This window comes from Oryx dammah, unplaced genomic scaffold, assembly GCF_014754425.2.
Source record: "Oryx dammah isolate SB20612 unplaced genomic scaffold, SCBI_Odam_1.1 HiC_scaffold_1, whole genome shotgun sequence".
NCBI lineage: Eukaryota > Metazoa > Chordata > Mammalia > Artiodactyla > Bovidae > Oryx > Oryx dammah.
The window spans coordinates 43227459-43254097 of NW_024070185.1; the positions used below are offsets into that span (position 1 = coordinate 43227459).

Here is a 26639-nt window from a genome sequence, read left to right on the forward strand (position 1 = left end):
ACTGCAGATGGTGACTGCAGCCATGAAATTAAAAGACGCCTACTTCTTGGAAGAAAAGTTATGACCAACCTAGATAGCATATTCAAAAGCAGAGACATTACTTTGCCGACTAAGGTCTGTCTAGTCAAGGCTATGGTTTTTCCTGTGGTCATGTATGGATGTGAGAGTTAGACTGTGAAGAAGGCTGAGCGCCGAAGAATTGATGCTTTTGAACTGTGGTGTTGGAGAAGACTCTTGAGAGTCCCCTGGACTGCAAGGAGATCCAACCAGTCCATTCTGAAGGAGATCAGCCCTGGGATTTCTTTGGAAGGAATGATGCTAAAGCTGAAACTCTAATACTTTGGCCACCTCATGCAAAGAGTTGACTCATTGGAAAAGACTCTGATGCTGGGAGGGATTGGGGGCAGGAGGAGAAAGGGACGACTGTGGATGAGATGGCTGGATGGCATCATGGACTCGATGGACATGAGTTTGAGCGAACTCCTGGAGATGGTGATGAACAGGGAGGCCTGGCATGCTGCGATTCATGGGGTCGCAAAGAGTCGGACACGACTGAGCGACTGAACTGAACTGAACTGTGATTGCTGTGTTTATGCTATCCTTCACTTTTCTTTTTTTTTAGCCTAAGAAGGAAATGTTCAGACTATATAAGCTGGATAGCTCCTTCACATCCCAACCCATCCATCACAGCAAAACCCTTTAATATCTTAAGTCCAACATCTACAACCCTACCTGTCCAGAATCTGTAAGGCAGGTTTTCAATGATATGCCAGATGAAAACCGACCCTCCTCCTTTTCTCAAGACTGTCTTCTTCCAAAAGAATATTTTATCATGAGCTCAGAGTCATCAGATGCTCACACCTTAGTAATTTAGGAAGGGAAACTGTACATGGGGCTGAAGTTAGGGCTTCTTACTTATCCCAGGTGTGTTCCCAGTTGCATCATTCTGCCAGACTTCCTGAATACAAACTGTACAACATTAATGAGTGTGGGGTGAAGCCACGGGCATTCATACCAAAGGTCAGGGCAGTCACAACTGACTCATATTTATGGTCTACACACTACCATGTTTGGTGCCTCATTTTCTCTGCCATTAAATACAATACTCTTCCAGTTTGAAGCAGGAGTCTACTCACAGGAAAGAGTCAGTCTAGGAGAAAAGTTATGTTAAGGTTTAAGAAAGACTATGCTTGTATCATCTGGGAGCAATATAACTTTCCTCATATCTAGTATTTTATATCTTGGAACCAAAGGCTTCATAATGCTAAGCCCAAAGGAAAAAAACCCTAATATTAAAAAAATCACTTTAAAAATCCTGGCACAAAGACAGAAATATAGATCAATGGAACAAAACAGAAAGCCCAGAGATAAATCCACACACCTATGGACACCTTATCTTTGACAAAGGAAGCAAGAATGTACAATGGAGAAAAGACAATCTCTTTAACAAGTGGTGCTGGGAAAACTGGTCAACCATTTGTAAAAGAATGAAACTAGATCACTTTCTAACACCATACACAAAAATAAACTCAAAATAGATTAAAGATCTAAACGTAAGACCAGAAACTATAAAACTCCTAGAGGAGAACATAGGCAAAACACTCTCTGACATAAATCACAGCAGGATCCTCTATGACCCACCTCCCAGAATATTGGAAATAAAACCAAAAATAAACAAATGGGACCTAATTAAAATTAAAAGCTTCTGCACAACAAAGGAGACTAGGTGAAAAGACAGCCTTCAGAATGGGAAAAAATAATAGCAAATGAAGCAACTGATAAAGAATTAATCTCAAAAATATACAAGCAACTCCTGCAGCTCAATTCCAGAAAAATAAACCACCCAATCAAAAAATGGGCCAAAGAACTAAACAGACATTTCTCCAAAGAAGACATACAGATGGCTAACAAACACATGAAAAGACGCTCAACATCACTCATTATCAGAGAAATGCAAATCAAAACCACAACGAGGTACCATTTCAGGCCAGTGAGAATGGCTACGATCCAAAAGTCTACAAGCAATAAATGCTGGAGAGGGTGTGGAGAAAACGGAACCCTCTTATACTGTTGGTGGGAATGCAAACTAGTACAGCCACTATGGAGAACAGTGTGGAGATTCCTTAAAAAACTGGAAATAGAACTGCCTTATGACCCAGCAATCCCACTGCTGGGTATACACACCGAGGAAACCAGAACTGAAAGAGACACGTGTACCCCAGTGTTCATCGCAGCACTGTTTATAATAGCCAGGACATGGAAGCAACCTAGATGTCCATCAGCAGACGAATGGATAAGAAAGCTGTGGTACATATACACAATGGAGTATTACTCAGCCATTAAAAAGAACACATTTGAATCAGTTCTAATGAGGTGGATGAAACTGGAGCCTATTATACAGAGTGAAATAAGTCAGAAAGAAAAACACCAATACAGTATACTTACACAAATATATGGAATTTAGAAAGATGGTAACGATAACCCTGTATGTGAGACAGCAAAAGAGACACAGGTATAGAACAGACTTTTGGACTCTGTGGGAGAGGATGAGGGTGGGATGATTTGGGAGAATGGCATTGAAACATGTATAATATCATATGTGAAACAAATCGCCAGTCCAGGTTTGATGCATGATACAGGATGCTCAGGGCTGGTGCACTGGGATGACCCAGAGGGATGGGATGAGGAGGGAGGTGATAGGGGGGTTCAGGATGGGGAACACGTGTACATCTGTGGTGGATTCATGTTGATGTATGGCAAAACCAATACAATACTGTAAAGTAATTAACCTCCAACTAAAATAAATTTATATTAAAAAATAAATAAAAGAAAAACACTGAAACAAAACAAAAAAATCTTTTTAAGTATTTTAGAATATAAAAGTACTTTGAAGGGAAAGCAATCATAGAGACATTCTCATCTTTATTGACATGAAGATACTCACAGTATATACTATGTGAAATGAGCGGTGAACTCAGACAAAATACAGACCATTCTCTGGCTAACTGTGCAATCCTGGATAAGTAATTTAACCTGCCAAGCACTGAGTTCCATTTCCAAAAAATTAGGAGGTTTCTATTAGGATAAAATGAGATGATATTTGCAAACTCCCCAACACAATGTCTGGTATATGGTACCTATTTAATAAATTATTATTATTAGCTTCATCATCATTATTTATCATGTTTCCAGGAAAGAAGTGGAATAAAGAACCCAAATAATCAGAACAATACTTGTTTGGTACTTTGAATATTACCTCTAACTTTAACCTTAAACATATCTATCAACTGTACCCCAAAATCAAGATTCTATAGGATGAGGTTTTTTTGCTGAAATATAGGGCCAATGACACGCTACCTGCTTCCTCAACCATGACTTAATGTAAAACAAAAGCAAGTATGGAAAGTTTAAAACAATTTTGGAAATTCTAAAAGAGAAAAATTTAAACAAGTGCATTTTCTCATTTTAATTAAAATAGAACACATTAATACTAACACAATAAGTAAAATATTTCTCTGTTCTAGATGAGGGAAAGGAAAAGAGAATGATGACTGATGTTCAGTTCAGTTCAGTTGCTCAGTCGTGTCTGACTCTTTGCGACCCCATGTATCACAGCACGCCAGGCCTCCCTGTCCATCACCAACTCCCGGAGTTCACTCAGACTCGCGTCCATAGAGTCAGTGATGCCATCCAGCCATCTCATCCTCGGTCATCCCCTTGTCCTCTGGCCCGCAATCCCTCCCAGCATCAGAGTCTTTTCCAATGAGTCAACTCTTTGCATGAGGTGGCCAAAGTACTGGAGCTTCAGCTTTAGCATCATTCCTTCCAAAGAAATCCCAGGGCTGATCTCCTTCAGAATGGACTGGTTGGATCTCCTTGCGGTCCAAGGGACTCTCAAGAGTCTTCTCCAACACCACAGTTCAAAAGCATCAATTCTTCAGCGCTCAGCTTTCTTCACAGTCCAACTCTCACATCCATACACGACCACAGGAAAAACCATAGCCTTGACTAGACGGATCTTAGTCGGCAAAGTAATGTCTCTGCTTTTGAATATGCTATCTAGGTTGGCCATAACTTTTCTTCCAAGGAGTAAGCGTTTTTTAATTTCATGGCTACAGTTACCATCTTCAGTGATTTTGGGGCCCCCCAAAATAAAGTCTGACGCTGTTTCCACTGTTTCCCCATCTATTTCCCATGAAGTGATGGGACCAGATGCCATGATCTTCGTTTTCTGAATGTTGAGCTTTAAGCCAACTTTTTCGCTCTCCTCTTTCACTTTCATCAAGAGGCTTTTTAGCTCCTCTTCACTTTCTGCCATAAGGGTGGTGTCATCTGCATATCTGAGGTTATTGATATTTCTCCCGACAATCTTGATTCCAGCTTGTGTTTCTTCCAGTCCAGCATTTCTCATGAAGTACTCTGCATATAAGTTAAATAAGCAGGGTGACAATATACAGCCTTGACGTACTCCTTTTCCTATTTGGAACCAGTCTGTTGTTCCATGTCCAGTTCTCACTGTTGCTTCCTGACCTGCATACAGATTTCTCAAGAGGCAGGTTAGGTGGTCTGGTATTCCCATCTCTTTCAGAATTTTCCACAGTTTATTGTGATCCACACAGTCAAAGGCTTTAGCATAGTCAATAAAGCAGAAATAGATGTTTTTCTGGAACTCTCTTGCTTTTTCCATGATCCAGTGGATGTTGGCAATTTGATCTCTGGTTCCTCTGCCTTTTCTAAAATCAGCTTGAACACCTGGGAGTTCACGGTTGACATATTGCTGAAGCCTGGCTTGGAGAATTTTGAGCATTACTTTACTAGCATGTGAGATGAGTGCAATTGTGTGGTAGTTTGAGCATTCTTTGGCATTGCCTTTCTTTGGGATTGGAATGAAAACGGACCTTTTCCAGTCCTGTGGCCACTGCTGAGTTTTCCAAATTTGCTGGCATATTGAGTGCAGCACTTTCACAGCATCATCTTTCAGGATTTGAAACAGCTTAACTGGAATGCCATCACCTCCACTAGCTTTGTTTGTAGTGATGCTTTCTAAGGCCCACCTGACTTCACTTTCCAAGATGTCTGGCTCTAGATTAGTGATCAAATCATCATGATTATCTGGCTCGTGAAGATCTTTTTTGTACAGTTCTTCCGTGAATTCTTGCCACCTCTTCTTAATATCTTCTGCTTCTGTTAGGTCCAGACCATTTCTGTCCTTTATCGAGCCCATCTTTGCATGAAATATTCCCTTGGTATCTCTAATTTTCTTGAAGAGATCTCTAGTCTTTCTCATTCTGTTGTTTTCCTCTATTTCTTTGCATTGATCGCGGAAGAAGGCTTTCTTATCTCTCCTTGCTATTCTTTGGAACTCTGCATTCAGATGCTTATATCTTTCCTTTTCTCCTTTGCTTTTCGCCTCTCTTCTTTTCACAGCTATTTGTAAGGCCTCCCCAAACAGCCATTTTGCTTTTTTGCATTTCTTTTCTATGGGGATGGTCTTGATCCCTGTCTCCTGTACAATGTCACGAACCTCATTCCATAGTTCATCAGGCACTCTATCTATCAGATCTAGGCCCTTAAATCTATTTCTCACTTCCACTGTATAATCATAAGGGATTTGATTTAGGTCATACCTGAATGGTCTAGCGGTTTTCCCCATTTTCTTCAATTTGAGTCTGAATTTGGTAATAAGGAGTTCATGATCTGAGCCACAGTCGGCTCCTGGTCCTGTTTTTGTTGACTGTATAGAGCTTCTCCATCTTTGGCTGCAAAGAATATAATCAATCTGATTTCGGTGTTGACCATCTGGTGACGTCCATGTGTAGAGTCTTCTCTTGTGTTGGCGGAAGAGGGTGTTTGCTATGACCAGTGCATTTTCTTGGCAAAACTCTATTAGTCTTTGCCCTGCTTCATTCCTCATTCCAAGGCCAAATCTGCCTGTTACTCCAGGTGTTTCTTGACGTCCTACTTTTGCATTCCAGTCCCCTATAATGAAAAGGACATCTTTTTTGGGTGTTAGTTCTAAAAGGTCTTGTAGGTCTTCATAAAACCGTTCAACTTCAGTTTCTTCAGCGTTACTGGTTGGGGCATAGACTTGGATTACCATGATATTGAATGGTTTGCCTTGGAGACAAACACAGATCATTCTGTCGTTTTTGAGATTGTAGCCAAGGATTGCATTTCAGACTCTTTTGTTGACCATGATGGCTACTCCATTTCTTCTGAGGGATTCCTGTCTGCAGTAGTAGATATAATGGTCATCTGAGTTAAATTCACCCATTCTAGTCCATTTTAGTTTGCTGATTCCTAGAATGTCGACGTTCACCCTTGCCATCTCTTGTTTGACCCCTTCCAATTTGCCTTGATTCATGGACCTGACATTCCAGGTTCCTATGCAATACTGCTCTTTACAGCATCGGACCTTGCTTCTATCACCAGTCACATCCACAGCTAGGTATTGTTTTTGCTTTGGCTCCATCCCTTCATTCTTTCTGGAGTTATTTCTCCACTGATCTCCAGCAGCATACTGGGCACCTAACGACCTGTGGAGTTCCTCTTTCGGTATCCTATCATTTTGCCTTTTCATACTGTTCATGGGGTTCTCAAGGCAAGAATACTGAAGTGGCTTGCCATTCCCTTCTCCAGTGGACCACATGATGTAGGAACTATTAAGAATAAGCAACTACTAAATGTTAATGTGGTGTCTCTCCACATAACTAATTACAGGCACCAGGAACAAGTCTCAAACTACTAACCTTTAAACTGGACGCAAGACACCTAAGCTATTCTTCGTAAATTCTTTTGGCTGACTGACCATACAATGATTAGTTATCAAAGCTACTTCAAGCTCACTTATGGCTGCAAAGATAATTTATACATTTAAATGTCAAGAGATAGCCAGGTATATTTTCAAAACATTATAACACCAGGCTTTACTTACCAGCTAAGGATTATACCATATTATACCTAATCCTACTCCCAAATTAAAGTGTATTGGAAGTGGGAACAATATGAAACTTTCTTACAAAATGCCCCGAAGCCAAGAGGAAAATGTACCTGAAAAATTCATCTTTTAAAATTATGATATAAACCTGATTCTTGTTGAAAAAGGAACAAGAGACACTTTCTCTCTACATAAGAAACAGTGGTAAAACCCACAAATTTATTTTGAAATAGAGCAAAATGCTTAGGAAGATCATTATCACTGTAGACAAACAGATTTACAGCTATTATCATCTCAATCATCACACATAAAATATGCCTCGAATTATGCTTTGTTTTCACAGAAACTGCTAGCCAAAAGAGTTTGGATATAATAACAGAAATACAGAGAACCAAAAATTATTCTGATTACTTTAAAATATGGAATGGACTGAAAATGGAGAGTCAAAAATCCAGGGAAACTGATACTATGTAACCACTCACTAAAAACCACATCACTTTTGCTGTATTCTTCCCTTAAAAGCAAACATAACTTCAAAGTAAACATCAGAAAAGCTCAAATTCAGAGTCACTAAACAAAATAACTGACCACTACTGCTCAAAAATATTAGTAGCAAGATCATGAAAGACAAGGAAAGGCTGAGGAACTGGCACAAAGTATAGAAATCTAAAGAGACAGAAAAACTAAATGCAGTTGGATCCTGGAACAGAAAAAGGACATTAGTAGAAAAGTGTATGTAATGCTAATAAGGTCTGTAGTTGAGCTAAAAGCATTTTATCAACTTAAAATTTCCTGATAACTGATAAGAACACTATGGTTATGTAAGATGTTAACATTAGGGGAATCTGGCTGAAGGGTATATATGAACTCTGTATTATCGTTTGCAACTTTTCTTCAAGTCTAAAATTGGAGAATAAAATAATTTTTATTATTTCAAAATAAAAAAGTTTTTAAAAAAACATATGGATGAGCAAAGCAACTGTTGTATCCTTACTTCTCACCTCCATTTGGTTTTCTTTACTTTGAGCATATTTTTATATGAAAGCATATTCTTTTATGAAAAAAATAAAGTATATTCCTCTGCTTTACCTAGTTAACTATAGACAAGCATAGAAAGGTGTGAGGTAAGATTCAGTGTGAAAGAATATCACAGTGACCTTCCCCCAAAATGAATATGGTCTGCTTTCTGGAGTTTAGCTAAGCTTTTCAGTTCAGTTCAGTTCGGTCGCTCAGTAGTGTCTGACTCTTTGCGACCCCATGAATCGCAGCACGCCAGGCCTCCCTGTCCATCACCAACTCCCGGAGTTCACTCAGACTCGCGTCCATAGAGTCCGTGATGCCATCCAGCCATCTCATCCTCTGTTGTCCCCTTCTCCTCCTGCCCCCAATCCCTCCCAGCATCAGAGTCTTTTCCAATGAGTCAACTCTTCACATGATGTGTCCAAAGTACTGGAGTTTCAGCTTCAGCATCATTCCCTCCAAAGAAATCCCAGGGCTGATCTCCTTCAGAATGGACTGGTTGGATCTCCTTGCAGTCCAAGGGACTCTCGAGAGTCTTCTCCAGAAAACGAAGTCTAACTTTAGAACATGTTAGCAAATTCCCAAAGTGGTCCTTCTTGGATGGCCAAATAAGAAAACAGTGGGTGTTCAAAGAATCTGTCAACCAGGCAAAAGATCTTTTGGCATAAAATTCAAAGATATTTAAGAGTGACTGCCAGCAATGGATGGGTAGGGGGCGGTTAAAGAAAGATCTGTTAGGAGTGGGGTGGGGTGTACAAAAGGCAAGAGAGAGAAAAGCTCAAGAGGTGTCTATGTGCTACTAGCTGCTTCCTTACCTGACAACAGTAAACTGGACTGTGAACCTTAAGACACCTCGTTCACAAATCTCACAAACACACCAAAAAGGATTTTATCACTCACATTCTATTTAGATTACTACATTTACTCGTATATAACATGGGTTAGTCACATTCTTTCCTCCTCTTTCCCTCAAACATTTAATTACTCATTGCGATGCTCTTAGGTAACATTAAGTAGCATCTATGCCCACAGTAGATGGGCACTTAAAAACAAAAACAAGATCACTTACTGTCCATCAAAAGATATATGCACTTTTTTTGCCTAAGTAATTTTATATACAGGAATTTCCCTTAAAGATCGGAGAAGGCAATGGCACCCCACTCCAGTCCTCTTGCCTGGAAAATCCCATGGATAGAGGAGCCTGGTGGGCTGCAGTCCATGGGGTCGCTACGAGTCAGACAGGACTGAGCGACTTCACTTTCACTTTTCACTTTCATGCACTGGAGAAGGAAATGGCAACCCACTCCAGTATTCTTGCCTGGAGAATATACTCATACAAGTATACACTGATGAAGGTAAAGATTGTTAATTTTTGCAATGTTTAGAACAGAAAAAAACTGAAAACACAGTAAATGCTCATTAAAATATGACTTTTAAACAAAAAGTACAAAAAGGTACTCTGCAGCATTTAAGAAGAATAAGGTCCATCTAGATGTACTGACAAAGAATGTATTCATAATCTATAGTTAGGTAAACATAAGTTAAAATGTAGACAGAATATGAGTCTACAAAAAAGTAAATATGTGTATATATATAATATATATATTGTATATATCATATATGAAAGGATGTATACCAAACTTAAGAAGAATCACTCTAGGAAAATATCTGTAGAGACAGTGGGGTTCTTAACTAATTTTTAAAATAACCAGTGGAGTCATTCTTTTAATTTAAATTTTAAAAAAGTAAAAATAATGTATAAGCAGTTGTGTTTCTATACATTGAGAACAAACAATCTAATAGGAAAAAAACAAGAAAATGATTTATGATTGTATCCAAAGAATAAAATACTTAAGAATAAATTTAACGGAGACAAAGACTTACACACTGACAACTACAAAACACTGCTGAAAGAAAATAAGGAAGACCCAGATAAATAGAGAGACATCCTATGTTCATGAATTAGAAGACTTAACACCGCTAAGATGACACCACCTCCCCATATCATCTATAGATTCAACACAATTCCTATCAAAATTCCAACAGCCTTTTCTCCAGAAATGGTAAAGCTGATTCTTAGATTCATATGGAAATAAAAGAGGATTCTGAATAGCTAAAATGGTACCAAAGAAGAAAAACAAAGTTGGAGGACTTACATTTCCCAATTTCAACTTACTACAAAGCTACAGTAATCAAAACAGTGTAGTACTGGCATAAGACTAGGTATATAAATCAATGGAGCAGAACTAAGAGTGCAGAAAACACTCTTACACACATGGCCAACTGGTTTTTCAAGAGGGTGCAAAGATTCTTCAATGTAGAAAGATGAACTCTTCAGTAAATATGCTGAGACAATCAGATATCCATACACAAAAGAATCCAGTTGGATTCTCTACCACACATAGTATGAAAAATTAACTCAAAATGGATTAATGTTCTAAATATAACAGAAAAAGCATAAAATACTTAAAATAAAAAGGTGAATCTTTCTGACTTTGGATTAGGAAGCAATGGACTCTTAGATGGGACCCCAAAAGCATGTCTAACAAAGGAAAAATGAAGAAAGATCCTTGAACTCCTTCAAAAAAAAAAAAAACACTTTTGTGCAAAGGACATTATCAAGACACTCCTGGGCATATATCTGGAGAAAAACATGATCCAAAAGGATACACGCACCCCTATGTTCACTGCAGGGCCATTTACAACAGTCAAGACATGGAAGCAACCTAAATGTCCATCGACAGAGGAACAGATAAAGAACATGTGGTACATATGTACAATGGAATACTACTCGGCCGTTAAAAAGAATGTTATAATGCCATCTGCAGCCACATGGATGGACCTAGAGATTGCCATACTGAGTGAAATAAGTGAGAGAGAGGAGAAAAACTATATGACGTTCCTTATTTGTGGAATCTAAAAGGAAATGATATAAATGAATTCACAAAACAGAAAGAGACTCATGGGAAGGGACAGTTAGGGAGTTTGGAATGAACAGGTAAACACTGCTATATTTAGAATGGATAATCAATAAGAACCAATTGTATAGCACATGGAACTCTGTTTAATTTAATGTGGCAGGCTGGATGGGAAGGGATTTTGGGGGAGAATAGATAACATGTATATGTACGGTTGAGTCCCCTCACTGTTCACCTGAAACTATCACAACATTGTTTGTTAACAGGTTATACCCCAATACAAAATAAATTTTTTTTAAGTGAAAAGACAACCTAAAGAATGGGAGAAGATATTTGCAAACTATATATCTGGAAAGGGTTTCATACCCAGAATGTAAAAGAACTCTTATGACTCAACAATAAAAATGCAGTGTTAAATGGGGGCAAAGGACTTGAATAAACACTCCTCCAAAGAAGATATGCAATATATGCATAATGGCCAAGGAGCACATGAAAAGATGATCAGCATCATTAGTTATTAGGGAAATATACATCAAAACCATAATGAAACCATTTTAGCACTTCATCTTAAAAATGGCTATAATTTTTTTTTAATAAAGGAAAAATAAGTGTTGGCAAGGATGGAGAGAAATAGGAACTTTAAGCATTGCTGGTGGGAATATAAATGGTTCAGCTGTTACAGAAAACACTTTGGCAGTTTTTCAAAAAAGTTACACAGAATTACCACATAATCGAGTAATTCTACCTCTAGGTATATACCCCAAAACTGAAAACAGGGACTCAAATACTTATGCACTCATGTTCACAGCAGTGTTACTCACAACAATGAAAAGGCAGAAAAACTCAAATGTCCATCAATGGTAAATGGACAAACAAACTGTGGCATATCCATACAGTAGAATGTATTATTCAGTCATAAAATGGCTGATACATGCTACAACCTGGATGAACCTCAAAAACACACTAAGTGAAAAAAAGCCAGACACATAAGGTCAAATAATGTATAACTTACATGATATATCCAGAACCATGACATAATAGAGACCGCACGGAAGGGGCTGCCAGGAGCAGTGGCAGGAGGGAACAGGGAGTTACTGCTTAATACATCTAAGGTTTTCTTTTGAGGTAGTAGAATGCTTTGGAACTAGAGAGAGATGGTTGCTGCATAACACTCTGAATGTGATAAATGCCACTGATTTGTTCATTTTTAAGTGGTTCCTTTTTTGTTGGTGGTGTTATGTGAATTTCATCTCATTAACAATAAATACAACTTTAGAAATAATGTACAGGTAAGATTAAAACACCAGTTGCCACTGAGTTACTTTACCCTGGAATAGTAAGACTGATACCAGTGTGGAAGGGCATTTTCGGCACGCAGATGCCTCTCTGTGGAACACTCTAGATAAAGGACTGTCACCAGGGAGAAAAAAACATACTGAAAACCATGGACTGTAAGTAAGCACTGTCCCTGGGGCAGCGAAATGATCCATTGCCTGAGACACAGCCTAGTTCAAGTTAGGATAAGGGCTGAGAGGACAGACCGCCCTGGATGCCTTCAGTCTCTCTTCTCTCCAAACAATCTACAACAATGAACTTCTAAGAAGTACCACCCTCTTTTACAGGTGAGGAAACTGAACCACAGCTTAGACACAGGACACTGGGGATGAACCTGGAAAAGATGTAACTGATTTGGCATAAAAGCTTCTTGTTATCATTTTACCAAGTTCTAGAAATCAGCATTTCTCCTATTCTTTCAGTACAAATATTCTCACTAGTTATCTATCTGGAAAAACACCCTAAACCAGCAGTAGAATCGCTTTGCAGTTGATTCTCTGGTTCTTCTTTTTGTGGTGGGAAATCCCCTACAGAGTGCATTCACACCAGAAAAAGTAATGTCCTTTTAGTTACTTGTTTTCTGGGTCACAATAATTAACTCTTAGTTAACCCTTCTCAACAGGTATCAACACCTGCATTTTACTTTAAGCTATTTGCTATGGCCATTTCATGTGATCATTAGGATACAAGAAGGCAGCTTCTCATAACTTCTTAAAATCAAACTGTTTCTGTAACAAGAAAGAGTGACATGAGAACTTTTATATCTTTGTCAATTCTCTTAATTTGGAATAAACAAATTATCATCAATACAAAGTGGCTAAATTAAAAGATTTTTTTTAATACATTAGAGGAGGCTGGAATAAAAATGACACGGAATATTAACTCTCCAGACTTGTACTTCAGTTTTCTCAAGATTTTCCATATTTTAACTGTCATTATTAAATATTACTAAAGATTGCTGGGAGAAATATCAATAACCTCAGATATGCAGATGACACCACCCTTATGGCAGAAAATGAAGAGGAACTAAAGAGCCTTTTGATGAAGATGATAGAAAGTGAAAAGTTGGCTTAAAACTCACCATTAGGAAAACTAAGATCATGGCATCTGGTTCCATCACTTCATGGCAAATAGATGGGGAAACAATGGAACCAGTGACAGACTAACTTTTATTTTCTTGAGTTCCAAAATCACTGCAGATGATGACTGCAGCCATGAAATTAAAAGATGCTTGCTCCTTGGAAGAAAATCTATGACAAACCTAGACAGTGTACTAAAATGCAGAGACATTACTTTTCTGACAAAGGTCCGTATCAGTTCAGTTCAGCTCATTTCAGTTGCTCAGTCACGTCTAATTCTTTGTGACCCCATGGACTGCACCACACCAGGCTTTCCTGTACATCACCAACTCCCGGAGCTGACTCAAACTCATGTCTATCAAGTCGGTGATGCTATCCAACTATCTCATCCTCTGTCGTCCCCTTCTCCTGCCCTCAATCTTTCTCAGCATCAGGGTCTTTTCCAATGAATCAGTTCTTTGCATCAGGTGGCCAAAGTATTGGAGTTTCAGCTTCACCATCAGCCCTTCCAAAGAATGTTCAGGACAGATTTCCTTTAGGATTGACTGGTTTGATCTCCTGGCAGGTCTGTATAGTCAAAACTATGGTTTTTCTAGTAGTCATGCACAGACGTCGGAGTTGGACCATAAAGAAGGCTGAGTGCCAAAGAATTGATGCTTTTGAACTGTGATGTTGGAGAAGACTCTTGAGAGTCCCTTGGACTGCAAGGAGACCAAACCAGTCAATCCTAAAGGGAATCAGTCCCGAATAGTCACTGGAAGGACTGATGCCGAAGCTGAAGCTCCAGTACTTTGGCTACCTGATGCAAGGAGCCAATTCACTGGAAAAGACCCTGATGCTTAGAAAGATTGAAGGCAGGAGAAGGGGACAACAGAGGATGAGATGGTTGGATGGCATCTCTGACTCAACGGACATGAGTTTGAGCAAACTCTGGGAGACGGTGAAGGACAGGGAAGCCCGGTGTGCTGCAGTCCATGGAGTCACAAAGAGTCAAATATGACTGAGCGACTGAACAACAACAAATTTCTAAAATTGTGGAAATTAATAGTTATTACCCCATTCAATATATTTGAATATTCAAAAATATCTACACTTGTAGATTTGAGTTATTTCTCTACCTCAGCTCACTGGACCTCAAGATATTCTACAAAATATAAACAATCTCAAGCTTATTAACAATTTAAGATTTTAAAGTGTTTCTGCTTCTCTTCAATCCATGGCAGGACTGGTTCCCATCATTTTATCAAGAGTTCTTGAAATGAGAACTCTGTGTTAAGGTGGAGGATTTAGAGACTTACAAAGTCAAAAAGAAATCATAACTCCTACATTTTTAATCATCCATCCTTCTGGCGTATGATTTACCCCATAATTCCCACAAGAAAATGAAGAAAGTTTTGAAGAACGAGTTATTCTCAATGTAAATCTTACAGTCAGCCTCTGTCAATCATGTTAGCCTTTTCCCCTGGTTAGCCACTCTCCACCTCCTGCCAGAAAACTACACCACTATTTAATTGCTTTGTGACTTCACATTTTATTAAGAGGCAGAAAAACATAAAGAGCTAAAACAAGGAGATAAGCCCATTGCTGTAAATTGTCCCCTAAGCAATGAAACTTGCCTCTCTAATGTAATAAGGTGGGCACTGTGGAAAAACCCCACCAAGTGCAATTCTGCATAAGTCCAGAGCCCCCATCACTTACAGAAACCCTTATAGTTCTCTGGACTGCAGTGCCATAGATCAGAACCTGGGGCAGCCAACTTGCATGCTTTCGAATGCCAGTGTGAAGGGCATACCCCAGTGAGTCAATTTGCTCTCCACTCTACTCCGCCTCAAATTTATTTTCTATTCTCATGGACCAAAAAAAGGGTAGGGGGGCAGCAGAGAATGAAGAGAGACAAGGCTGTAAAAAACTGCAACCTGAGAGCATGCCATCTGCCATCCTGTTTCCCTGGAAATCAAACTACTTGTTATATAACTCAGTGCAACAGTTACATGTTTACCCTCATGAACTCGGAAGAATTTTTTTCCTTTCCTACTTTATTGGCTTCCCTGTAAGTCTCCATTCCTTCCTCTGTAGTGAGATGGGTGTCATCAGATCACACCACATTCCTAAATGTGCCCTAGTCCCTACCCTCTGGAAGATTATATCCAGTGACTCCCACAAACTAAGTAAGCCTTGGTGTTTAAAGCTCTGAGAAAATACTGACTAGTAACTTCTCTCGGATGCTGCCAGCCAGAACACAAAGGGTTCAAGTGTTTTTAAAGCCCACTGATGTGCAGGAGACAGTGGGTTTAAGACATTTTTCAGGAAAAGCATGCAAGTATATGAGTGGCGTATGTGTGTGTGTATAAACATCTAATATATTTAGTAAGCATTAAAAAAGTCAGAAAAGGTATACAATAAACTCAGCAGTGGTTATATTAAGGTGTGGGATCAGAAGCTGGGATGCAAGAGTCATTTTTCTTTCTGTATAAATGCTTTATGGCTTGAATATATGCTAATGGATATGTATTATTTCTGTAATTGATTTTAAAAGCTAAAATATGGAAAAGAATGGTGACTAAAAAAAGAAAAAGAATGGTGACTAAAAAAAGAAAAAGAATGGTGACTAATCTTTCGAAACCAAAAATCAAAATACATGTCCTACCAAAGCATTTTTGTCCCTCATTTAACTGCAAGAGGCAGTTAACTAAATGTAATTTAGTCATTGGAAAATTGAAATTTCCAGGTTTCAATAGTTGGGTGATTTTTTTTTAAGGTAGACATAGTATCTAAAATATGACTGTCAAAATTTCAAGATTGTCAAAATTGTCCAAAAACAAATTCAGGTTTCATAAAGTTGTTGTTGTTGTTCAGTAGCCCAGTTGTGTCTGACTCTTTGCTACCACAAGGACTGCAGCATGCCAGGCCTCCCTGTCTCTCACCACCTCCCAGAGTTTGCCCAAGTCCATGTTCATTGCATTGGTGATGCCATCCAGCCATCTTAATCTCTGATGCCCTCTTCTCCTTCTGCCCTCAATCTTTCCCAGCATTAGGGACTTTTCCAATGAGTCGCCTGTTTACATCAGATGAACAAAATACTGGAGTTTCAGCTTCAGCATCAGTCCTTCCAATAAGTATTCAGGACTGATTTTCCTTAAGATTCACTAGTTTAATCTTCTTGCTCTCCAAGGGACTTTCAGTTTTCTCCAGCACCACAACTCGAAGGCATCAATTATTTGGCATTCTGTCTTCTTTATGGTCCAACTCTCACAACTGTACTTGACCACTGGAAAGACCATAGCCTTGACTATACCGACCTCTGTCAGCAGAGTAATGTCTCTGCTTTTCAACGCTGTCTAGGTTTGTCATTGCTTTCCTGCCAAGAAGCAATCGTCTTCTGATTTCATGGCTGCAGTCTACATCTTCAGTGATTTTGGAGCCTAAGAAGAGGAAATCTGTCACTACTTTCACCTTTTCCCCTTCTATTTGCCATGCAGTAATGGGGCTGGATGCCATGATCTTAGTTTTTTTTCAATATTTAGTCTTAAGTCAGCTCTTTCACTCTCCTCCTTCACCCTCATCAAGAGGCTCTTTAGTTCCTCTTCACTTTCTACCATTAGAATGGTATCAATTACACATCTGAGGTTGTTGATGTTTCTCCCACCTATCTTGATTCCAGCTTATCACTCATCCAGCCTGGCATTTCTCATCATGTGCTCAGCGTATAGGTTAAACAAACAGGGTGACAGCAAGCAGCCCTGTTGTACTCCTTTCTCGATCTTGAACCAATCAGTTGTTCTATACAGGGTTCTAACTGTTGCTTCTTGACCCACATACAGGTTTCTCAGGAGACAGGTAAGATGGTCTGGTATCGCCATTTCTCTAAGAGCTTTCCACCATTTGTCATGATCTACACAAAGGCTTTAGCACAGTCGATGAAACAAAGACAGATGTTTTTCTGAAATTCCCTTGCTTTTTCTATAATCCAGCGAATGTTGACAATTTGATCTCGAGTTCCTCTTCCTTTTCTAAAGCCAACTTGGACATCTGGAAGTTCTTGGTTTACATAATGCTGAAGCCTAGCATGCAAGATTTTAAGCATGACCTTACTAGCATGGGAGATGAGTGCAACTGTCCAATGGTTAGCACATTCTTTGGTACTACCCCTCTTGGGGACTGGGATGAGGATTGACCTTTTCCAGTCCTGTGACCACTGCTGGGTCTTCCAGATTTGCTGACATAATGAATGCAAAACCTTGATGGCATCTTCCTTTAGGGATTTGAATAGTTCTGCAGGAATTTCATTACATCCACTAGCTTTATTAACAGCAGTGCTTCTTAAGGCCCTCTTGACTTCCCACTCCAGAATGTCTGGCTCTGGCTGACTAACCACATCATCACAGTAATCTGGTTCATTAAGATCTTTTTTATACAGTTCTTCCATGTATTCTTTCCATCTCTTCTTGACCTCCCCAGCATCTACTACGTCTCTACCATTTTTATCCTTTATTGTGTCCATCTTTGGGTGGAATGCTCCCTTGATGTTTCCAATATTCCTGAAAAAAACTCAAGTTTTTCCCGTTTTGTTGTTTTCTTCTATTATCAAACACGGCTCATTGAAGAAGGCATTCTTGTCTCTTCTAGCTATTGTTTGAAACTCTGTATTTAATTGGATATACCTTTCCCTCTCTCCCTTGCTTTTCACTTCTCTTCATTCTTATGCTATTCATAAAGCCTCCTCAGATAACTACATTCATAACGTAAGATATTGAGCAAATAGAACAAGTCCCTAAATTGGCAACATTATGTCTTCTTTCCTCTTGGAAATAAGGCCATGGTAGGTGACCCTCGGAGCATCCCTCTTGATGGTGGGCCAGCATACTCAGGAGGAATTTGGCTTAAGTCAATGAATAGTTTCTGTATTTACTTTTTGCAAAAGGACTACCCAAGGAGAAAAAAAAAAAACAAAAGAAAGAAACAAAAAACAACATCAGAGTCCCTAAGGACTATAGTTTGGGTTGGACCTCTCTTTAAAAGAATTACAAAAATTGCAATTGGCTACTCTTTTAGGAAAAAAATTAATTTGCATTCATTTCTCAAGTCATACTTCAAATAGTTTCATACACATAAAATATTATTAAATGTGAAACAGAGCCATAAAAACTACAATAAGAAAATACAGGTAGATTTCTATGCAATCTTGTAGTTAGAAATGTCGCTATTCATTCAGTCATTCTACAAACACTATGTGCTAATAAGCATTAGAGACCCAGTAGATCACACAGACGCAATTCCTGTCCTGATGGGAGTCAGAGGCTAGAGGGGGAAATAAGAAAAAGAAAATAAATGAAAAATAACTGCATATTGATGCATGCTTAAAGGGGAAAATCCTGCAGAATTATGACACTGAGAATACTAGAGGGAAAGACCAGTGTTGAACTGGAAAACATTCTGTCTCAGGTGAAATTTAAGGTGGAGCCTGAAGAAGGAGGACTACAACAACAACTAACCACTCATATTCTTGTTCAGGCAAGGTTGAGCTTTGGCCTTCCCAGGTGGTTCAGTGGTAAAGAATCCACCTGCCAATGCAAGAGACACAGTTTCCATTCTTGGGTTGGGGAGATCCCCTGGAGAAAGAAATGGCAACCCACTCCAGCATTCTTGCCTAGAAAATCCCATGGACTGAGGAGCCTGGTGGGCTACAGCCCCATAGGGTTGCAAAGAGTCGGACATGACTTAGCAACTAAACAATAACCCACTCATGTTCACTCTATGAATAAGGTAGTTTTCTAAGAGCTGTGCATGAATTAACCCACTTAATCCTCTTCAACAAGGCGAGTTAGGTACTGTTACAATGATGACTCCCATGTTACAGGTGAGGACAAGGAGAAGCGGCTTGCCCAAGGATGCAGAGCTAGTGAACAGAAGAGGCAAGTGAACCCAAGCAGCATGCTCTGGAGCTCTTCTTCTTGAAACTGGCTCTCTAGAGGAAGAGTCAGCCATAAGGAAGGTACATGAGTACACGTATGTGTACAAGCACATGTTCCAAACAAAGGAACAGCACCTGCAGAATCCTGGGAGCAAGAAAGAGGTCGACATGCTCCATGAATTGAAAGAAAGCCAATGTGGTGGGAACATGGTGTTCAAGTTTGAATGACAGAGGTGAGGTCAGAGAGCAGGCAAAGCTGGATCATGCCAGGTCTTGCAGGCCAGGGTTAGGAGAATGCCACAACTGGCTTAGGCCGGGGGCGGCAGGTGGTGGGGGGGCGGTGCGGTGTCAAGATGTGATTACATTTAAAAGAGATCACTCTGCTATGTGAAGAACAGATTTTGAGGGAACAAAACCAAGGCTTTCTTGCTTCATAATTAGTCTATGTGGTACCATAGAAAAAAAGATTCAAACCACATAAAATTAAATACTTTAAAAAAAAACTGTACAAAATTCAAAGGCAAAGGAGACAGAGATCTATAATACTTTTTACATTTAAAGATAGTTTACAATAAAAAGATTTGAAAGTTAGCAACACAAAAAGAAAAAGTCCCTTTGGAGAAATCAGCAAGGAACATGAATGGAATATTCACAAAAGAAGAAATACAAATGGCTTATAAACATATGATAAATGTTCACCTGTGCATACAACTGGAAAAGATTTTTTTTTAATTCTATGATCTAATGTTAAGAAGAATCTAGGAAAAGAAAACACTTATATACTGTCAGTGGATTGTAAATTGGTTGTTTTTAAGGTAATATAGAACAAAAACCTCTTTCTTGACTTTATATTAAGGATAATTAAGAGTAGCCTCAAATTATAGTTAGGAGGCTATGCACTGACACATGTCTAGAGGGAGATATTTTAAGTACATACAGTCCTAAACCACACTCTTTATCTACCTTTAATAATTATGGAGCAATGACAATGATATGGAGAGAAGTTTCCAAGGATGCATATTTGTATTTAAAGTTTTTATGTAAGCATCAGTTCAGTTCAGTTCAGTCGCTCAGTCATGTCCGACTCTTTGCGACCCCATGAATCGCAGCACGCCAGGCCTCCCTGTCCATCACCAACTCTCGGAGTTCATTCAGACTCGCATCCATCGAGTCAGTGATGCCATCCAGCCATCTCATCCTCGGTGGTCCCCTTCTCCTCCTGCCCCCAATCCCTCCCAGCATATACACATGGAAAAACCTCTGGAAAAATAGGGATTTAATGATGGTAGGACTGTGCACTTGCTTTTTTTTTTTAATTTTAGATTTTCATACAAGTTTTAAAGGTTACACTCTAATTTAGTTATTACTAATATTGGTTCTATCCCCCATGTTGTACAATACATCCATGTAGTCTATACTATACACAAGGCTTTGTGTGTATACACACAAAGTGTATCTTTGTTTGCACCTCCCACTCCTTCACCTCTATACTGCCCTTCCTCCCTGCTCTAGTAACCACTAATTTGTCCTCTATATCTGTGAGTCTGCTTTTTTTTTTTTTTTTTGCTATATTCACCAGTTTGCTGTATTTTTTAGTGATATAGGTGATAATGGCTTTTAACACCTACGAGTGCTCAGTCGCTCAGTCACGTCTGACTCTTTGCCATAATAGGCAAAAGTACTGGAGCGGGTTGCCATTTCCTCCTCCAGGGGATCTTCCTGACCCAGGGATTGAACCTGCATCTCCTGCGCTGTCAGGCAGGTTCTCTACTGCTGAGCCTCCGGGGAAGGCCTCGTAGGAGACATGGGTTCGATCCCTGGGTCGGGAAGATCCCCTGGAGGAGGAAACAGCAACCCACTGCAGTATTCCTACCTGGGGAATCCCACGGACAGAGAAGCCTGGTCGCTACAGTCCACAGGGTCACAGAGTCAGACATGACTCAGCACACATGCATTTACTTACTCACACAACTGATGCAATACTTACCTTTCTCTGTCTGACTTATTTCCCTTAGCAAAATGCCCTCCAATTCATCACCACTGCTGCAAATGGCAAAACGTCATTCTTTTCTTACAATTGAGTAGTATTCCATTGTGTATATATATATACACACAACACCTTTATCCATTCATTTGTTGATGTATATTTAGGTTCCTTCCACATCTTGGCAAATGTAAATAATGCTCTGCTGTGAACACTGGGGTACAAGCATCTTTTTGAATTTATGGTTTTGGTTGATGTTTGTATTTTTTTATATACCCATGAGTGGAATTGCTGGGTCATATGGTAGTTTTATTTTGAGAAACTTCATTATTGTTTTTCACAGTGACCGCATCAATTTACATCAACAGCTTAAGACGGTTCCCTTTTCTCCACACCCTCAACAACATGTGTGATTTGTGTTCTTTTTGATGACAGTCATTCTGACAAGTGTGAGGTGACAGCTCACTGTGGCTCTGATTTGTATTTCCCTGATGATTAGTGATGTTAGGTCATCTTTTCATGTGCCTGATGGCCAACGGAGTTCCTCTTTGGAAAAATGTCTATCCAGTCCTCTGCCCATTTTTTAATCAGGTTGTCTTCTTGATGTTGAGTTGTATGAACTGTTTATGAATGTTGGATATTAATCCCTAATTGGTCACATCATTTGTGAACATTTCCTCCCCTTCAGTAGGTTGTCTTTTCGTTTTGCCAATGGTTACCTTTCCTGTGCAAAGGCAGTATAGTTTAATTAGGTCCCATTTGCTTACTTTTGCTCTCATTCCCTTTGCCTTAGAAGACAGAGGTGTCTATCCTCTGTCTTCTTCCTTCTCTCCTCCCTGCTTGCTGCAAAGGAGCCTCCTCCGGCCAGGTCCTCAGCCAGCCCATGGTCCTGCAGTCCTGGCCTTCAATTTCCTGCTCTCTTCTTGACCTCACTACCCATGCCCCTTCCCTTCCCTCCTCCCTGGGTCCCTTACTTCCTTCCAATATGTCCTTACCCCACTCTGCTGCCTCCTCCCATGGCACCCCTCTTTGCTCCTTCCCTTCCCAGTATGTTTCCACACCTGGGCAGGTGTACATCTGTACCTCCTCGGCCTATCACTGTGTCCTGTAGCATCAAGAGTACAGATTTACAGTCAGAGGTTTGGAGCACACACTCAACGCTGCCAGAGTCCGCTTCCATGACCTCAAGTGAACAACTCTCTTATTTCCTCCAAGTCAATTTCTTCCTCTGTAAAACAAGGTTAATGATACCTGCTCCACCTCCCTCAATTATGTTTGAGGATCAAGCAAGACAATGCATGTAAAAGTGCTCTGGGAGCTTATAAAGCACTTTAACATTCTAGTTATTCCTGTTACTTCTCTCCCCTCAATATCCTGACCCTGCATCATCAAGGGAGCCTGACCTTCAGGCTGCTCATGCTGTTAACATGTAATAACAATGTCAGCATCTGCAGTTTCTGCTGTGAATTACTAATTCAGTAATGATCACATTTAATTTAAAACAAGTACAGTTGACCCTTGAACAACATGGGAGTTAGGGGTGCTAACCCTCCACACAATCAAAAATCTTAGTCGGCCCTCCATCCATGTCTGCCTTCCTCAGAATCCAGAGTTCCACATCTGCAGGTTCAACTAGCCACAGACCATACAGTAGTATTTACTACTGGAAAAATCTGTGCACCCATGAAGTTCAAACCCATGTGGTTCAAGGGTCAACTGCATATAATCTATGGTTTTAGAGTTACATGAGCATGGACTTTTGGAAGACAACAGCAGTAGCCAACAATTACTGAGCTCAAACCAGAAGTCATGCACTTGTTCTAAAACTGCTGACCAGTCGCTCAGTTGTGTCTGCCTCTTTGCAACCCCAAGCACCACCCCAGGAGAAGGCTTTATTATTCTTTCCACTTGTTGATGGGGAAACTGAGGCAGAGCAATACTGCCATGATTTGAACCCAGGCATCTAGCTCTGGAGTCCATGCTTTTACCCACTGTCCTGCAATGCCTTTAATGACTAAGTAAGGTCTACAGTGGAGGGAGAGAAACCAGTCAGGAGGCCAAGGCTCTAAAGGATTAGAGACAAGATGATGGAGCTGGCCTGCACTCTTCTAAAAAGGCAAATGGTATTATTCATTTGCCAACTACCTACGTTGTTGAGGACTTAGGGCCATCAGGTACTTCCATATTCTGCTGATGAGAATATAAACTCCCACAACCTGTTGAGAAGGCAACTAGCAGAATACATCAAACACCTGAGGGATTCATTCCCACACCGTGAGCTGACTCAGCAATGCCACTTGCAGCAATCTGCACTAGACAGACACTCATGGACGTGCACAAAAGATGTTATTACAATGTTGTTTCTGAAACTGGGTAGAACAAGTAAATGTCCAATAATGGTAGAGAAACCATTATATACCAATATAAACGAACACCTTCTAATGTGAAATGATGCTGTAGAAAAGAAAGCAAAGCATGTTGTCAAGGGAAAAAAGCATGTAAAAAAGCCTGTTGGTATGGTCTTTGGCATCTGACTGGTTCAAGTTCTGAGTAAGTTTACCAGTTTTCTGAACATGGCAAATTATTTAATTTTTCTGAGCCTCAACTTTCTCGTGTACAGATGGGGATAAGAAAAGCACAAACCTCACAGGGTTGTGAGAATCAATAAAGTAATGTATATAAAGTGGTTGGTACAGAGCCTGGCATGAGTAAGCCTGTGATAAATGTTCCTCATTTGCAAAAATATAACAAGTTAACACGTATGACACACACACACACACCCCATTACAAATATTTGTAAAAACAAGTATTATAAATAATGTAGTAAAACTTTAACACTGGTTATCTCTGGCAGTGAAGTAACAGATTTTTTTCTTTTAAGTTCTATTTTCTAAATTTTCTTTATTTGAACAAAGCCAGCAATATATTAACATTTAAGTATCCTCATTTTTTTCAAGTAGCCTTAACAATAAATATTCCTTTCAATCTATTAAGTTTTCTGGTATAACCCAGTCTATGCATATTGTGTTTAAGGAAATGGGGTACTTTTATTGATTTAATGTGAAGAGTAATACATTTCCCCCTTTATTTTTCAAACAGCTTGCTCATATTTCATTATATAAAAGTCTTTTCTGCACTCATATATTTTCAGATTAAGAGCACTCTGAAGGGATTATTAGAGCATAAAAGCTAGAAGAAAAGAATAATGTCTCTTAAAAAGCAAAGTTAAAGAAGAAAAACATGACAACTTCATGATAGTTATATGGGAAAAAAGTATACCTTACCTTAAGAATGTAAGGCCAGAAATTACTGCAATAAATATCTCAACTCCATGGACAATTTCTTAGTGTGGTCAAAAGATGGAAGTAATTCAATAGTTCAGCAGTCCATCCAGTACAGTGACAATCATTCTGAAAGAAAAGAAGTCTCATTGCGGAAAATGTGATGGGGCAATATTCCTTTCCAATAGCAGAGGGGAATCAATTACTAAAGACGGCTATGCGGTTTATTGTGGTTAAGGCATTTTCTGGTTGCCGGTGGAAGTGGCCGACCAGAAGTAAGAAAGCCTAGGATATCATCATACTTCCTTTCCTTTAGGCAAAAGCAAGTCAGTAGTTCTTGGGGTGTCTCACCATCAGTTCACTTCTACTTCATGTGCTTCTCTTCATGTATCCATCAATATGTACATAAATCAGCTCACAAATACCATCACTTTTTATATTTGGTATCTGTCATTTCAGAATCAGACTAGCCCATAAGAAATACATGCCTTTCTCTGAAAATCAGCTCCGCTGAGGATCTTCACTGTGAACCGCAGTTCCCCTGGATTAAAACCCTGGGACTGCTTTCGTGTCATCCCCTCCATCACTGGCCATGCCAGCATCAGTCCACCCCCACTTTCCCTTCAATGTCCCGCTGCTCTCTATTCGTTTACTCCTATGCCTGGTACCTCAACGGGAAAGAATCTGCCTGCCAAGGCAGAAGATGCGGATTTGGTCCCTGAGTCGGGATGATGCCCTGAAGAAGGAAATGGCAACCCACTCCAGTATTCTTGCCTGGAAAATCCCAAGGACAGAGAGCCCTGGCGGGCTACAGTCCATGGGATCACGAAAGATCTGGATATGACTGAGTGACGAAATAACAATAAAACATGCCTCCACTAGTACCAAATTCTGTGGCACCCCCACCTGTTTACAACAGCAGCCTCTAACCTGGCCTCTCTCTGCAGATCACTACCTGCCCAGCTGCTTTCATTCCATTACTTGGGCAACCTTGGATAGTCCCCTATCTTCTGGGTCTCAGTTTTCCTGAGTGTAAAATCAGGAACTGATTTCAACATTCTCCATCCTCACTGTGCTTTGAAGTCAGACGTGTTCAATTCTGGCCTAAGTACTCTAAAAACTCAGACACATTGTATCTCCTCAGAGCTCATTTATTATATATAAAATGGGGATGGTATCATCTACCTCTAAAGTTGCTGTAAGAATAAGAACTATGCAGCCTTGCACCTGACACGCAGCATGTACAGCAAATATTAGTCACCCCACCCCACCTTACAGGATACCTCCAACTCTGAAGGCCTCTGTTCTTCTCATCTCCAAATCGAGCATTCTATTACATCCACATCTCTTATATCCACAGTCGTAATACATTTCTCTTCCATTAAATGTAAACTCCTTTGCTGGCTTTCAGGTTCCTTCATAATCTGGCTCTACTTTATCTTATCTTCTTCCAGCTTCCAACAAACACCTTCTGTCCTAGGCAGGTAAGTCTTGTTACGTTTCAAAGAACACATACTCCTATGCCCTGCTTGTGCAACTATCATTCCCCACACAGGACACAGCTTTTCTTATTCCCTCTGTGAAGCCCATCTCAGGTTCACAGACTCAGAGATGCCACCTTCCAGATAATTTAACCCTCCCAGTTTCTCAGTGGAACTGGCCATTGTTTTGAGTTTATTGAGCTTAGCTCTCCAACTGGAAAGTGACTATTTTGATTTTTTAAACTTGTTTTTCATTTTGGCATGGACTCCATCAAAGCTTTTATAAATCTGGTATTTTTTTTTTTTTGGCATCATCTCTACAAATGCTCGTTGAAATTTATAAGCCTTTGTGCCTTGACCTAAGATTCTCTTATTAATTCCACTATTTTTGTTGTATGGAAGGAGCTTATTCCGTCATCAGTAAGTAGACCATTAATAGGCAACCTGGGGTCTTTTCGTAGAGCCAGAGATGACCTCTAAGTGTCTCCAGTGTCTGTAGATTTTGAGTCCAAGGAAACATATTTTAATTCCAAAAGCCATTTTATGACTCAAACTCTTACCAGCAGCAGGAATGACTCACAGTGAGGAAAGACTAGCTGCTAAACTTTTACCTCAAAAAAGATGAAGCACCAGGAAAATGAAGCTTCTAAGGGGAATTAGAAGACACAATGAAGGTTCAAGAGAGACAGAGGA

General features: G+C 39.7%; 1 protein-coding gene across 2 annotated transcripts in view; it reads right to left on the reverse strand.

Annotated features, from left to right (window-relative positions):
* The window catches only part of KANK1 (KN motif and ankyrin repeat domains 1), a 212828-nt gene that overhangs the window by 113802 nt on the left and 72387 nt on the right, over window positions 1-26639 (reverse strand). For both annotated transcript variants that reach the window (XM_040247495.1, XM_040247648.1), the window contains exon 2: window positions 24469-24594. The gene's annotated coding sequence lies outside the window, so the exon portion shown is untranslated. The remainder of the gene's footprint in view (window positions 1-24468; window positions 24595-26639) is intronic.